This window comes from Triticum aestivum, chromosome 6A (genome assembly GCF_018294505.1).
Source record: "Triticum aestivum cultivar Chinese Spring chromosome 6A, IWGSC CS RefSeq v2.1, whole genome shotgun sequence".
Classification (NCBI taxonomy): domain Eukaryota; kingdom Viridiplantae; phylum Streptophyta; class Magnoliopsida; order Poales; family Poaceae; genus Triticum; species Triticum aestivum.
Genome location: NC_057809.1, coordinates 576,406,003 through 576,420,755, shown reverse-complemented (window position 1 = coordinate 576,420,755; position 14,753 = coordinate 576,406,003).

Sequence of the window (14,753 nt, the reverse complement as noted above, 5' to 3'; positions counted from 1 at the left end):
GAGGGGAGAGCGACCCTCCCACTCGGGGTCTTAGCTGCAGTCCAGTACTCGCCTAAGTTTGAAAAATCTTACCGAGTGGAGAGCGACCCTCCCACTCGGGGGCTTAACTGCAGTCCAGTACTCGCCTAAGTATGAAATACATCCCGATCCGCAAGGACGACAAGGTGCAGGTCGACTGCAACCTTCTCCTTCGGAGCTTCACCACAAGTACAACGTGCGCTCCATCCCGATCCGCAAGGACGACGAGGTGCAGGTCGACTGCTACCTTCTCCTTCGGAGCTTCGCCACAAGTACAACATGCGCTCCATCCCGATCCGCAAGGACGACGAGGTGCAAGTCGACTGCTACCTTCTCCTTCGGAGCTTCGCCACAAGTACAACGTGCGCTCCATCCCGATCCGCAAGGACGATGAGGTGCAGGTCGACTGCTACCCTCTTCTTTGGAGCTACACCATGAATACAAAAGTTGTCTCGAGTGAGGAACAAGTTCCACTCGACGGAGAGTCCACGAAGATATTCAACGATAAGCCAAATTCAGATAAATCCTAAAGGTCCCAGACCGCAGATCAAAGTACTCGAGCATTCAGCCCGAAAGACTTTAACGGTTACAAAATCCACTCGGCATTCCGAGGCAAATTTAAGGTCGGACATAAAAAGTTTGTTCACTCCGCGGGAGGAGGACTGGCAGGCTCAACAAACTCGTCCAGGTCGACACCATCAGCGATCCGAGTGGCAGCAGCAATAAAAGTCTCCATGAAGGATTGGAAGTCATGCTTCTTGGTGTTGGCGACCTTGATCGCTGCTAGCTTATCTTCTCGCACCTCCTTGCAGTGGACATGAACCAAAGACAGAGACACATCAGCACCACACCGAGCAGAAGACTTCTTCCACTCCTGTACTCGACCAGGGATCTCGTTAAGTCGAGTCATCAGAGACTCGAGATCATTCTGGAGCGTGGCCCCTTGCCAAAGTGCCGTGTCAATCCGTGACGTGGCGACCTTCAGTTGAGCCAAGTAGTCCACAATGCCGTCGATACGGGATTCCAGTCGGAGCAGATTCATGGCAGTTTCGTCTTTCACGGGAGAATTGATGGGGTCCAAACCTGGTTCAATTCGCCCAGTCTCTTCCTCGAAGTCTCGGCAAAACTCTGCATACACGATCCAAGAATGAGTCAATTTTCGTGTGCCGAGTCGACGAAGGAAAAATCAGCCGGAACAAAATATATACCTTCAAGCTTGATGAACAACTTCTTGGCAAGGCTTCTCAGATAGCTTTCCAGATTGTCCCTCCTGCGAGCGATGCCTTCAATCTTCTCGTTCAGGTTGACCTTGTCCTTCTTCAAGCGCCTGACCTCCTTGTTGGCCTCGTCTAGGGCAGATTTCATCTTGGCGTTCTCCTCTTCCAATTGGCCAACTGAAGCCAGTTTCTGTTTAGCCAGAGCAGTTTTGTCATCAGCCTTCTTCTGAGCAGCAGCCAGATCTTGATCCTTCTTCGCCAGAGCTTGGTTCAGTTTCTCTGAAAAGAAATGATGCTCGACTCAAAAAGAGCAGAAGGAAATCCAAGCCTAAGACAAACCAGTCGACAAATCCGTCTTACCATTGGCATCGTCCTTGGCCTTCTGCAGCTCTGTCTTGGCCAACTCCAAGTCAAGGTTGAGTTGGATCTGCTATTTCTCAAAGTCAGCAAAGCGAGCTCCAAGATCACAAGATTTCTGCAATCAGGGAGGAGGAGTTATTTTACAGAGAAAAATGACAAAGACAGTAAATGTTAAGACTATGGTCGACTGCCCGCAGTCCACCATAGTCTCGGGGACTACACCCAGTGGGTGCACTTAGCGTGCCCCCACTGGTTCAGTTAACACTCAATGAAACTTCTTCAACGCGAGTGCCCAAAAAAATCTTCAGACCATAGTCGACTGCTAGCAGTCGACCACGCTCTCGGGGACTACACCCAGTGGGTGCACTTAGCATGCTCCCACTGGTTCAGTTTACACTCGGCATGGCCAGACTAGCTCGAGTGAAGGAATTAAAGTCTCAAGACTACAGTCGACTGCCCGCAGTCCACCGTAGTCTCGGGGACTACACCCAGTGGGTGCACTCAGCGTGCCCCCACTAGTTCAAAACTCAAAGTATAGATTTGCTCAACGACAAATCAAAACACCCAGTGGGTGTACAAACGCAAAGACCCTTGGAAAGAAAGTTTTCAGGTACCATATCCTAATAGAGCAGTCGACGTGCTAACCTGAACATTGCTTTGGAGAGCCGAGCTGGCATCATAGGCGGCCTGACTGATATCCCGCACCATCTTCATCTTTTCCATCATAATACCTGCTTGGTGTATGGCTTCCTTGGCAGCATTCACTTCGTCCTCTGGGACGTGATGGGTGGAAAAAACTGAAGGTGGATCGGCAGGGGCTTGAGCAGTCGACGAAGACGGCAGGGCACTCGACAGAGGTACGGCGAAGGTAACAGAAGCCGGTTGGCATCACCAGCGTCCTGAACGACTGGCTTCGTTATTGGCGTCGATTGTGGCACCTTGCCTGCAGGACCTTTCCTATTTTTCCTTGTCAAAGGCCTCTCTGGCTCTTCATCGTCATCGTCGGGGAGGTCAATAACGTGGGGAGATGTTCAAAGATCAGTCGAAAAAATTTACATCTACCGCAGTTGAATCGACCAAGTAAAAGACAGAACAACGGAGGCCATACCCAGATTGGAGGTGACCGCATCCTCCATTGCCTCATCCTCATCCCTGTAAGCCGAAGTCCCAGAAGTAGCAGCGCTGCTAGTTCCAAAGTTTTCTCTGGTCAAATCAAGGGAAAAACAAACAACACAGAACATCAAGTGAATACAAAGGAAGACACTCACGCAGAAGCGACAGGGATGTCAATCTTAATCTTTGGCAATGCCTTCCGAGGCTTCTGCACTACAACTTTGGGATGCTTTGACGCTTTTTCAGTCGGGGCCGGCGAAGATGTCCGAGGACGCCTCGAAGATTTGCCAGTCTGAGCAGTCGCCTTTCCATGAGCGCTCGGCTGGTCTCGGTCGACCTTGGATCGCCTCTCCCTGCGAGGTGGCGACTCGACTTCTTCATCATCACTTGAGTCGTCGCTCTCCTCGTCTCCCTCTCCGTCAGAATACCACTCGCCACTTTCGCCTCCGCTTGCTTCCCCCTCTGAATCTTGCTCCTGCTCTCCGTTGGGCATTGAGTACATTTCGATAAGGGCCTGGAAGAAAACAAGCAGAACAAAAGTCAGTCGACGAAGCATAAAAAACCGCATGATTGAGTTTTAATTACAGTCAGAAGCTCAGAATTAGACCTTGTCTGGCACGTGGGACTAGTCGAATGGAGGAATTCTCCTAGCTCCCCTGGGGTTATCCTTGTTTCCCGTGATGCTCGTCAGCCATCCCTCCAACGTGGCATCCTCGACCTCCTCCGGGTGGATCCGAGTGGTGTCCTCCATGCCCGAATACATCCACATCGGATGGTCTCGATCTTGAAGTGGTTGGATGCGTCGCCGGAGGAAGACCTCCAACAGATCCATACCAGTCACCCCATCGCGGATAAGCTGAACTACCCATTCGACAAGCACCTTAACCGTGTCTTTTCCTCCAGGATCACCTTCAAAGAGGAAGGCTTCCTCACTCGGTCCATGGTAAAAGGAGGGAGTCCAGTCGACTGCCCTGGCGTCGGCTGGTCCTTACAGTAGAACCAGGTCGACTGCCATCCACGGACCGAGTCGGGAAGAACCATGGCCGGGAAAGCACTTTTACCTCTCATCTGAATCCCGAGACCCCCGCACATCTAGATCACTTGAGTTCTCTCATCACTCGGATTAGCCCTTTTCACTGCCTGGGATCGACAGGTGAAAATGTGCTTGAAAAGACCCCAATGAGGTCGACAACCCAGCAAATTCTCACACAAAGACACGAAAGCGGCAAGATACACGATTGTGTTGGGAGTGAAGTGGTGGAGTTGCGCCCCAAAGAAATTCAAAAATCCCCGAAAGAAAGGATGGGGAGGCAAAGAAAACCCATGGTCGACGTGAGTGTGAGGAGGACACGCTCACCCTCCTGAGGTCATGGCTCAGTCTCTTCCCCCGGAAGCCGCGCCGATCCGTGAGGAATCAGCCCTCCATCAACCAAGTCGTCGATGTCCTCCTGATGAATCGCCGAGCGGATGCAGTCGCCCTAGATCCAGCCTCGCGGTAGGCCAGCCCTTGAGGAAGATCCACCCCGACTAGACTTCTTCGCCTTTGCCTTCGTCGTCGCCTTCTTCGCCCGCTCCAGAGCCACCGTCTGGTCTTTCCCCATCGTCGCCGGCAAGGCGCGCACGGAACAGCGGCGCTGGGGCGAGGGCGAGCGCGGCGGAGAAGAGGAAGAAATGAGAACGCACTGTTCAAAAACCCCAGCCAGGTGCCTTATATGAGGCCGCTTCTGAGCGACTGACTTGTAGGCCCGGGCGATCCTGTCAAATCCCACAACAATCGCGTGCGCGATACGTGGCAAAAAAGGTGGCGCGGAGATCGAGGCAGCTCCGCCCTATCCCATCCAATTACTGCAGCCTCCTCTGCCTCGCGCGCTTTCCAAAATTCGAAACCCGTGAAATCCGTGGGCAGCAGAACAACTTGTCAAACGGAGGATCTCCTCCACACTGTCACTCGGAGATCTTCAAGCAAAGAAACTCACTCGACAAAAAAAACCTAGAATGGATCAAGGCGACCGAAAAAGAAGTTGGTGACGTCACCCAGGTTCATTGATCTGAAACAAGATATACTCATGGCACGAACAATGGGTCGAAAGAATTCTCAACTCCTTCCCCACTCAAACCTCGATCCATTCGGGGGCTAATGATGAAGCTATGTACCTAGGGTAGGGTCATGGACCTGTCCAAGCTACCCTCCCCAAGGACATCCCTAGAAGAAATCACCTTTCAATCGACTTGGAGGTGTTCCACTCGACGGGCTCAAAGACACTCGACCATGAAGCCAACCACTCGACCAAGATCCAACCACTCGACGGCCAGGAGATCTAAAGTCACTCCGCACACTAATGATCGGGCATTAAGTAGCCTTTATGGTCATCATAGCACTTTATTAGTGGTGTTACCAGTAACGTACGACCTTAATGTACTTTAAACCCTGCATAACTAAGGGTCGGAGGGGTCTGGCAAACTCTATATAAGCCACCCCCTCCTCGGTGTAAAGGGTTCGCACCCCTGTAATTCATACACACATAATCCAGTCGACCGCCTCTGGGCTCCGAGACGTAGGGTTGTTACTTCCTGCGAGAAGGGCTTGAACTCGTAAACCTCGTGTGTCTACAACTACTCCATAGCTAGGATCTTGCCTCTCCATTACTACCCCCCTACACTACTGTCAGACTTAGAACCACGACACTCATCACTCGGTAGGATTTTTAAAACTTAGGCGAGTACGAGACTGCAGCTAAGCCCCCGAGTGAGAGGGTTGCTCATCACTCGGTAGGATTTTTAAAACTTAGGCGAGTACGAGACTGCAGCTAAGCCCCCGAGTGAGAGGGTTGCTCTTCACTCGGTAGGATTTTTGAAACTTAGGCGAACCAGGTTCGCCGCTAAGCCCCCGAGTGAGAGGGTTGCTCATCACTCGGTAGGATTTTTAAAACTTAGACGAGTACGAGACTGCAACTAAGCCCCTGAGTGAGAGGGTTGCTCATCACTCGGTAGGATTTTTTAAACTTAGGCGAATCGGATTCGCGGCTAAGCCACCCACTGGGGTTTTTTTTAACACATGCATATGTAAGAACAATCATTTAAGAAACTGCAAAACTGTGTCTTTGATAAACAAACTGAAAGGTACTTCTTATTACATCTCATCAGACCGAATGTTACGTATAAAAATGGCGGAGCAGCTCCGCATTCCAAGCGTGTGGCTCGTCTTTCTTGTGTTCCACATTGTAAAGATGATATGCTCCGTTGTGGAGCACTTTGGTAATGATGAAGGGACCTTCCCAAGAAGGAGCAAGCTTGTGGGGCCATTTCTGATCCACTCGGAGCACAAAGTCTCCTTCCTGAAATGACAGACCTCTCACGTTTCTGGCATGGAATCGACAGAGGTCTTGCTGATAAATGGTCAACCAGATCAAGGCCATCTCTCTTTCTTCTTCCAAAAGATCAACAGCATCCTATCGAGCTTGTTCTGCTTCAGCTTCTAAGAAGAGTTCTACTCGGGGTGCATTGTGAAGCAAATCACTCGGCAGCACAGCTTCAGCCCCATAGACCATGAAGAAGGGAGTTCGCCCAGTCGACCTATTCGGTGTTGTTCTTAATCCCCAAAGGACTAATGGAAGCTCATCTACCCAAGCGTCTGTTGCATGTTTGAGGTCACGTATCAATCGGGGTTTCAGCCCTTGGAGGATCAAACCGTTTGCTCTTTCTACCTGTCCATCCGACTGCGGGTGGGCAGACTGAAGCGTAGTCAACCCGAGTGCCTTGGGAAGCGCAAATGCTCTAAACTCATCATAATCAAAGTTGGATCCATTATCCGTGATAATGCTGTTAGGGACTCCATATCTGAATGTCAGCTCTTTGATGAAACTGATGGCAGTGCCAGAATCGAGATTCTTGATGGGTTTGGCTTCGATCCATTTAGTGAACTTGTTGACTGCTACAAGCAAATGAGTGAAACCACTTCTGCCGGTCCTCAGAGGCCCAACCATATCCAATCCCCAAACAGCAAATGGCCAGACGAGTGGAATGGTCTTCAAGGTTGATGTAGGCTTGTGGGACATGTTGGAGTAAAACTGACAGCCTTCACATTTGTCGACTATATCTTTTACCATCTCATTTGCTCATGGCCAATAAAATCCCGCTCGGTATGCTTTGGCCATGATGGTCCGAGAGGACGCATGGTGACCACAGGTCCCCAAGTGGATGTCATTGAGGATCATTTGACCTTCTTCTGGTGTGATGCATCGCTGCGCAACTCCAGTAACACTCTCTTTGAAAAGTCGTCCACCTATCATGGTGAAAGCTTTGGATCGACGGACAATATGACGGGCCTCATCTTCATCTTCCGGAAGTTCTTTCCTGAGTAGATATGCAATATATGGCACCGTCCAATCGGGGATGACGACCAAAACCTCCATGATCAGGTCAACCACTGCTGGAATCTCGACTTCAGTAGGATCGGTAGAACTTTTTGGTTGCGGGGGCTCTTCTGTGAAAGGATCCTCTTGAACTGATGGTGTGAGAAGATGCTCTAGGAACACATTGCTGGGAATGGGCTCCTGTTTAGAACCTATCTTCGCCAAATCATCAGCTGCTTGATTCTTTAGTCGGGGTATATGGTGGAGTTCTAACCCTTCAAACTTATTTTCTAACTTTCTCACCGCATTGCAATAGCCAGTCATGGCTGGGCTCCTGATGTCCCACTCTTTCATCACTTGATTGACCACTAAATCTAAGTCGCCATAAACCATTAGGCGACGGACACCGAGTGAAATGGCCATACGCAACCCATACAGAAGTGCCTCATACTCAGCTTCATTGTTGGAGGAATCAAAGTGAATCTGGAGAACGTAACTGAGCTTGTCACCTCGGGGGGATACCAGTACTACCCCAGCACCAGAACCATTCAACATCTTGGAACCATCAAAGAACATAGTCCAATGCTCCGAGTGAATCTGAGTCGGTTGTTGCTGCTCAACCCACTCGGCGAGGAAATCTGCTATTGCTTGGGACTTGGTTGCTTTCATTACCTCAAACTTGATATCCAATGGAAGGAGTTCAATCGCCCATTTTGCCACTCGACCAGTTGCATCTCTGTTGTTCAGAATTTCTGACAATGGAGCGTTGCTGATGACTGTAATCGATTGATCTGAGAAATAATGTGCAACCTTCTTCATGGTCAAGTAAATTCCATAAACAAGCTTATGATAATGTGGATATCTCTGCTTGGATGGAGTCAAGACTTCAGAAATATAGTACGCTGGGCGTTGAACCTTGTAGGCTCTACCTTCTTCTTCTCGCTCGACTGTGAGTACTGTACTGACAACTTGTCCAGTGGCTGCAATATAAAGCAATAAAGGCTCTTTGCTGATTGGGGCAGCGAGCATCGGCTGGGTGGAAAGCAGGGCTTTGAGCTCTGCAAACGTTGCGTCAGCTTCAAGAGTCCACTCGAACTTATTAGATTTCTTCATCAGTCGGTAAAGAGGCAATGCATTTTCACCGAGACGAGAGATGAATCGACTCAAAGCGGCCAAACAACCAGTGAGCTTCTGAACGTCATGCACACGCATAGGGCGCTTCATTCGGAGGATTGCACCAACTTTCTCTGGGTTTGCATCGATTCCTCGTGCAGGATTAAGCTTTCCACCCGGGACTCCGAATGCGCACTTTGACGGATTAAGCTTGATATCATATCTCCTCAGATTGGCAAAGGTTTCAGCGAGGTCAGTCAGCAGGTCGGAACCTTTACGCGACTTAACCACGATGCCATCCATATATGCTTCCACATTCCGACTAATTTGAGTGAGCAGGCACTTCTGAATCATCCTCATAAATGTGGCACCAGCATTCTTGAGACCGAATGGCATGGTAACACAACAAAAGCACCTGAATGGGGTGATGAAAGTTGTTTTTATTTCGTCGGTTCCATACAGTCGGATCTGATGATACCCGGAATATGCATCCAGAAAAGACAAACGCTCACACCCCGTAGTTGAGTCGACAATCTGGTTGATGCGGGGGAGAGGGAAATGTTCTTTCAGGCAGGCCCGATTGATATGCTTGAAATCAATGCACATACGAAGTGAATCGTCCTGCTTGGGGACCATGACAACATTAACAAGCCACTCAGAGTGGTAAATTTCATGGATGAACTCAGCTGCCAGAAGCGGAGCCACCTCCTCGCCGATTGCCTTTCTTTTCTCCACGGCGGACCGACGAAGATGCTCTTTAACGGGTTTTCTTTTGGATCGACTCACAAACGGTGCTCAGCTAGTCCCCTGGGTACACCTGGCATGTCAGACGGCTTCCATGCAAAGATGTCCTAGTTCTCACGGAGGAACTGAATGAGCGCTTCTTCCTATTTGCTGTCGAGTGTTGTTGAGATATGAGTCAGAGTAGCATTGGGGTCGGTCGGGTGAATGTGAATTGGCTTTGTTTCACCGGACGACTGAAATGCAGAATCTAAGGCAGGCTTCTTGGCTCGCAACAAATCACTCGGATCCGCATTCTTCTGGTATTCTTGCATTTCAACTGCTGCCATTTGCTCATCGGCAATTTTCGTTCCCTTCTGGAGGCACACTTCTGCTCTCTGCCGATTACCACTAACTGTGATCACGCCTTTGGGCCCAGGCATCTTCATCTTAAGGTACACGTAACACAGTCGAGCCATAAACGAGCATATGCAGGTCTGCCCAGAATAGCATGATAGGCACTTTGAAAATCCACAACTTCAAATGTCAACTTTTCCTTACAGTAATTCTTTGAATCACCGAAAACCACGTCAAGAGTGATCTAGCTGAGCGAATCAGCTTTCTTTCCAGGGATGACTCCAAGGAACCTTGATATGTCTCCAACGTATCTATAATTTTTGATTGCTCCATGCTATAGTATCTACTGTTTTGGACTATATTGGGCTTTATTTTCCACTTTTATACTATTTTTGGGACTAACCTATTAACCGGAGGCCCAGCCCAGAATTGTTGTTTTTTTGCCTATTTCAGTGTTTCGAAGAAACGGAATATCAAACAGAGTCCAAACGGAATGAAACCTTCAGGAATGTGATTTTCTCACGGAACATGATCTAGGAGACTTGGACCCTACTCCAAGGGAGCCAAGAGGTGGTCACGAGGGTGGGGCCCCCCTAGGGCATGCCCCCTGCCTCGTGGGCCCCTCGGAGCTCCACCGATGTACTCCTTCCTCCTATATATACCTACTGTTGGAAATATGCCCTAGAGGCAATAATAAATTAGTTATTATTATATTTCCTTGTTCATGATAATCGTTTATTATCCATGCTATAATTGTATTGATAGGAAACTCAGATACATGTGTGGATACATAGACAACACCATGTCCCTAGTAAGCCTCTAGTTGACTAGCTCGTTGATCAATAGATGGTTACGGTTTCCTGACCATGGACATTGGATGTCGTTGATAACGGGATCACATCATTAGGAGAATGATGTGATGGACAAGACCCAATCCTAAGCATAGCACTAGATCATGTAGTTCGTATGCTAAAGCTTTTCTAATGTCAAGTATCATTTCCTTAGACCATGAGATTGTGCAACTCCCGGATACCGTAGGAGTGCTTTGGGTGTGCCAAACGTCACAACGTAACTGGGTGACTATAAAGGTACACTACAGGTATCTCCGAAAGTGTCTGTTGGGTTGGCACGAATCGAGACTGGGATTTGTCACTCCGTGTAAACGGAGAGGTATCTCTGGGCCCACTCGGTAGGACATCATCATAATGTGCACAATGTGATCAAGGAGTTGATCACGGGATGATGTATTACGGAATGAGTAAAGAGACTTGCCGGTAACGAGATTGAACAAGGTATCGGGATACCGACGATCGAATCTCGGGCAAGTATCGTACCGCTAGACAAAGGGAATTGTATACGGGATTGATTAAGTCCTTGACATCGTGGTTCGTCCGATGAGATCATCGTGGAACATGTGGGAGCCAACATGGGTATCCAGATCCCGCTGTTGGTTATTGACCGGAGAGTCATCTCGGTCATGTCTGCATGTCTCCCGAACCCGTAGGGTCTACACACTTAAGGTTCAGTGACGCTAGGGTTATAGAGATATTAGTATGCGGTAACCCGAAAGCTGTTGGGAGTCCCGGATGAGATCCCGGACGTCACGAGGAGTTCTGGAATGGTCCGGAGGTAAATAATTATATATAGGAAGTGCTATTTCGGCCATCGGGACAAGTTTCAGGGTCATCGGTATTGTACCGGGACCACCGGAAGGGTCCCGGGGGTCCGCCGGGTGGGGCCACCTGCCCCGGGGGGCCACATGGGCTGTAGGGGGTGCGCCTTGGCCTGCATGGGCCAAGGGAACCAGCCCCAAGAGGCCCATGCGCCAAGAGAAGAGGGAAAGGAAGAGTCCTAAAGGGGGAAGGCACCTCCGAGGTGCCTTGGGGAGGAGGGACTCCTCCCTTGGCCGCACCCTTCCTTGGAGGAAGGGCCAAGGCTGCGCCCCCCCTCTCCCTTGGCCCTATATATAGTGGGGGGGAGGGAGGGCAACCATACCTAAGCCCTGGCGCCTCCCTCTCCCTCCCATGACACATCTCCCTCCTCCCGCAGCGCTTGGCGAAGCCCTGTTGGAATCCCGCTACTTCCACCACCACGCCGTCGTGCTGCTGGATCTCCATCAACCTCTCCTTCCCCCTTGCTGGATCAAGAAGGAGGAGACGTCGCTGCTCCGTACGTGTGTTGAACGTGGAGGTGTCGTCCGTTCGGCGCTAGGATCATCGGTGATTTGGATCACGACGAGTACGACTCCATCAACCCCGTTCTCTTGAACGCTTCCGTGCGCGATCTACAAGGTTATGTAGATCCACTCCTCCCTCGTTGCTAGATGACTCCATAGATTGATCTTGGTGACACGTAGGAAAATTTTGAATTTCTGCTACGTTCCCCAACAGTGGCATCATGAGCCAGGTCTATGCGTAGTTTCTATGCACGAGTACAACACAAAGTAGTTGTGGGTGTTGATTTTGTTCAATATGCTTGCCGTTACTAGTCTTATCTTGATTCGGCAGCATTGTGGGATGAAGCGGCCCGGACCGACCTTACACGTACTCTTACGTGAGACTGGTTCCACCGACTGACATGCACTAGTTGCATAAGGTGGCTGGCGGGTGTCTGTCTCTCCCACTTTAGTCGGATCAGATTCGATGAAAAGGGTCCTTATGAAGGGTAAATAGCAATTGGCATATCACGTTGTGGTTTCTGCGTAGGTAAGAAACGTTCTTGCTAGAAACCCATATCAGCCACGTAAAACATGCAAACAACAATTAGAGGACGTCTAACTTGTTTTTGCAGGGTATGATATATGTGATGTGATATGGCCAAAAGGATGTGATGAATGATATATGTGATGTATGAGATTGATCATGTTCTTGTAATAGGTATCACGACTTGCATGTCGATGAGTATGACAACCGGCAGGAGCCATAGGAGTTGTCTTTATTTATTTATGACCTGCGTGTTAACTTAAACGTCATGTAATTACTTTACTTTATTGCTAAAGCGTTAGCCATAGTAGTAGAAGTAATAAATGACGAGACAACTTCATGAAGACAGGATGATGGAGATCATGATCATGGAGATCATGGTGTCATGCCGGTGACGATGATGATCATGGAGCCCCGAAGATGGATATCAAAAGGAGCAATATGATATTGGCCATATCATGTCACTATACGATTGCATGTGATGTTTATCATGTTTATACATCTTATTTGCTTAGTACGACGGTAGTAAATAAGATGATCCCTCGTTACAATTTCAAGAATGTGTTCTCCCCTAACTGTGCACCGTTGCTAAAGTTCGTCGTTTCGAAGCACCACGTGATGATCGGGTGTGATAGATCCTTACGTTCACATACAACGGGTGTAAGACAGTTTTACACATGCAAAACACTTAGGGTTAACTTGACGAGCCTAGCATGTACAGACATGGCCTCGGAACACAAGAGACCGAAAGGTCGAGCATGAGTCGTATGGTAGATACGATCAACATGAAGATGTTCACCGATGATGACTAGTCCGTCTCATGTGATGATCGGACATGGCCTAGTTGACTCGGATCATGTAATCACTTAGATGACTAGAGGGATGTCTATCTGAGTGGGAGTTCATAAGATGAACTTAATTATCCTGAACATAATCAAAAAGGGGCTTCGCAAATTATGTCGTAGCTCGCGCTTTAGTTCTACTGTTTAGATATGTTCCTAGAGAAAATTTAGTTGAAAGTTGATAGTAGCAATTATGCGGACTAGGTCCGTAAACTGAGGATTGTCCTCATTGCTTCTTAGAAGGCTTATGTCCTTAATGCACCACTCAGTGTGCTGAACCTCGAACGTTGTCTGTGGATGTTGCGAACATCTGACATACACGTTTTGATAAGTACGTGATAGTTCAGTTAAACGGTTTAGAGTTGAGGCACCGAAGACGTTTTTGAAACGTCACGAAACATATGAGATGTTTCGAGGGCTGAAATTGGAATTTCAGGCTCGTGCCCACGTCAAGAGGTATAAGACCTCCGACGATTCTCTTAGCGCACAAACTAAGGGGAAAAGCTCAATTGTTGAACTTGTGCTCAGGTTGTCTGAGTACAACAATCATTTGAATCGAGTGGGAGTTGATCTTCCAGATGAGATAATGATGTTTCTTCGAAGTCATTACCACCAAGCTGCTAGAGCTTCATGATGAACTATAATATATCAGGGACATATATGATGATCCTTGAGATATTCGCAATGTTTGACACCACAAAAGTAGAAATCAAGAAGGAGCATCAATTGTTGATGGTTGGTGAAACCACTAGTTTCAAGAAGGGAAAGGGCAAGAAGGGATACTTCATGAAACGGCAATTCAGCTGCTGCTCTAGTGAAGAAACCCAAGGTTGAACCCAAACCCGAGACTAAGTGCTTCTGTAATAAGGGGAACAGCCACTGGAGCAGAATTACCCTAGATACTTGGTAGATGGGAAGGCTATCGATAGAAGTATATTGGATATACATTATGCTAATGTGTACTTTACTAGTACTCCTAGTAGCACCAGGGTATTAGATACCGGTTCGGTTGCTAAGTGTTAGTAACTCGAAATAAAAGCTACGGAATAAATGGAGACTAGCTAAAGATGAGCTGACGATATGTGTTGGAAGTATTTCCAAGGTTGATCAAATATCATACGCTCCCTCTACCATCGAGATTGGTGTTTGCGTTGAGCATAGACACGATTGGATTATGTCTATCACAATATGGTTATTCATTTAAGGAGAATAATGGTTACTCTGTTTATTTGAATAATACCTTCAATGGTCTTACACCTAAAATGAATGGTTTATTGAATCTCGATCGTAGTGATACATGTTCATGCCAAAAGATAGTAATGATAGTACCACCTACTTGTGGCACTGCCACGTAAGTCATATCGGTATAAAACGCATGAAGAAGCTCCATGTTGATGGATCTTTGGGCTCACTCGTTTTTGAAAAGTTTGAGACATGCGAACCATGTCTATTGGTGTATATGCATGAAGAAACTCCATGCAGATGGACCGTTTGAACTCACTTGATTTTGAATCACTTGAGACATGCAAATCATACCACATGGGCAAGATGACTGAAAGCCTCGGTTTCAGTAAAATGGAACCAGAAAGCAACTTGCTGGAAGTAATACATTTTGATGTGTGCAGTCCAATGAGTGCTGAGGCGTGTAGTGGATATCGTTATGTTCTTACTTCACAGATGATTTGAGTAGATGTTGAGTATATTTACTTGATGAATCACGAGTCTGAATTATTGAAAGGTTCAAGTAATTTCAGGGTGAAGTTGAAAGATCGTCGTGACAAGAGGATAAAAGATCTATGATATGATCATAGAGATGAATATCTGAATTACGAGTTTGGCACAGAATTAAGACATTGTGGAAATTGTTTCACAACTAATACAGCCTGGAACACCATAGTGTGATGGTGTGTCCGAACATCATAACTGCACCCTATTGGATATGATGCATACCATGATGTC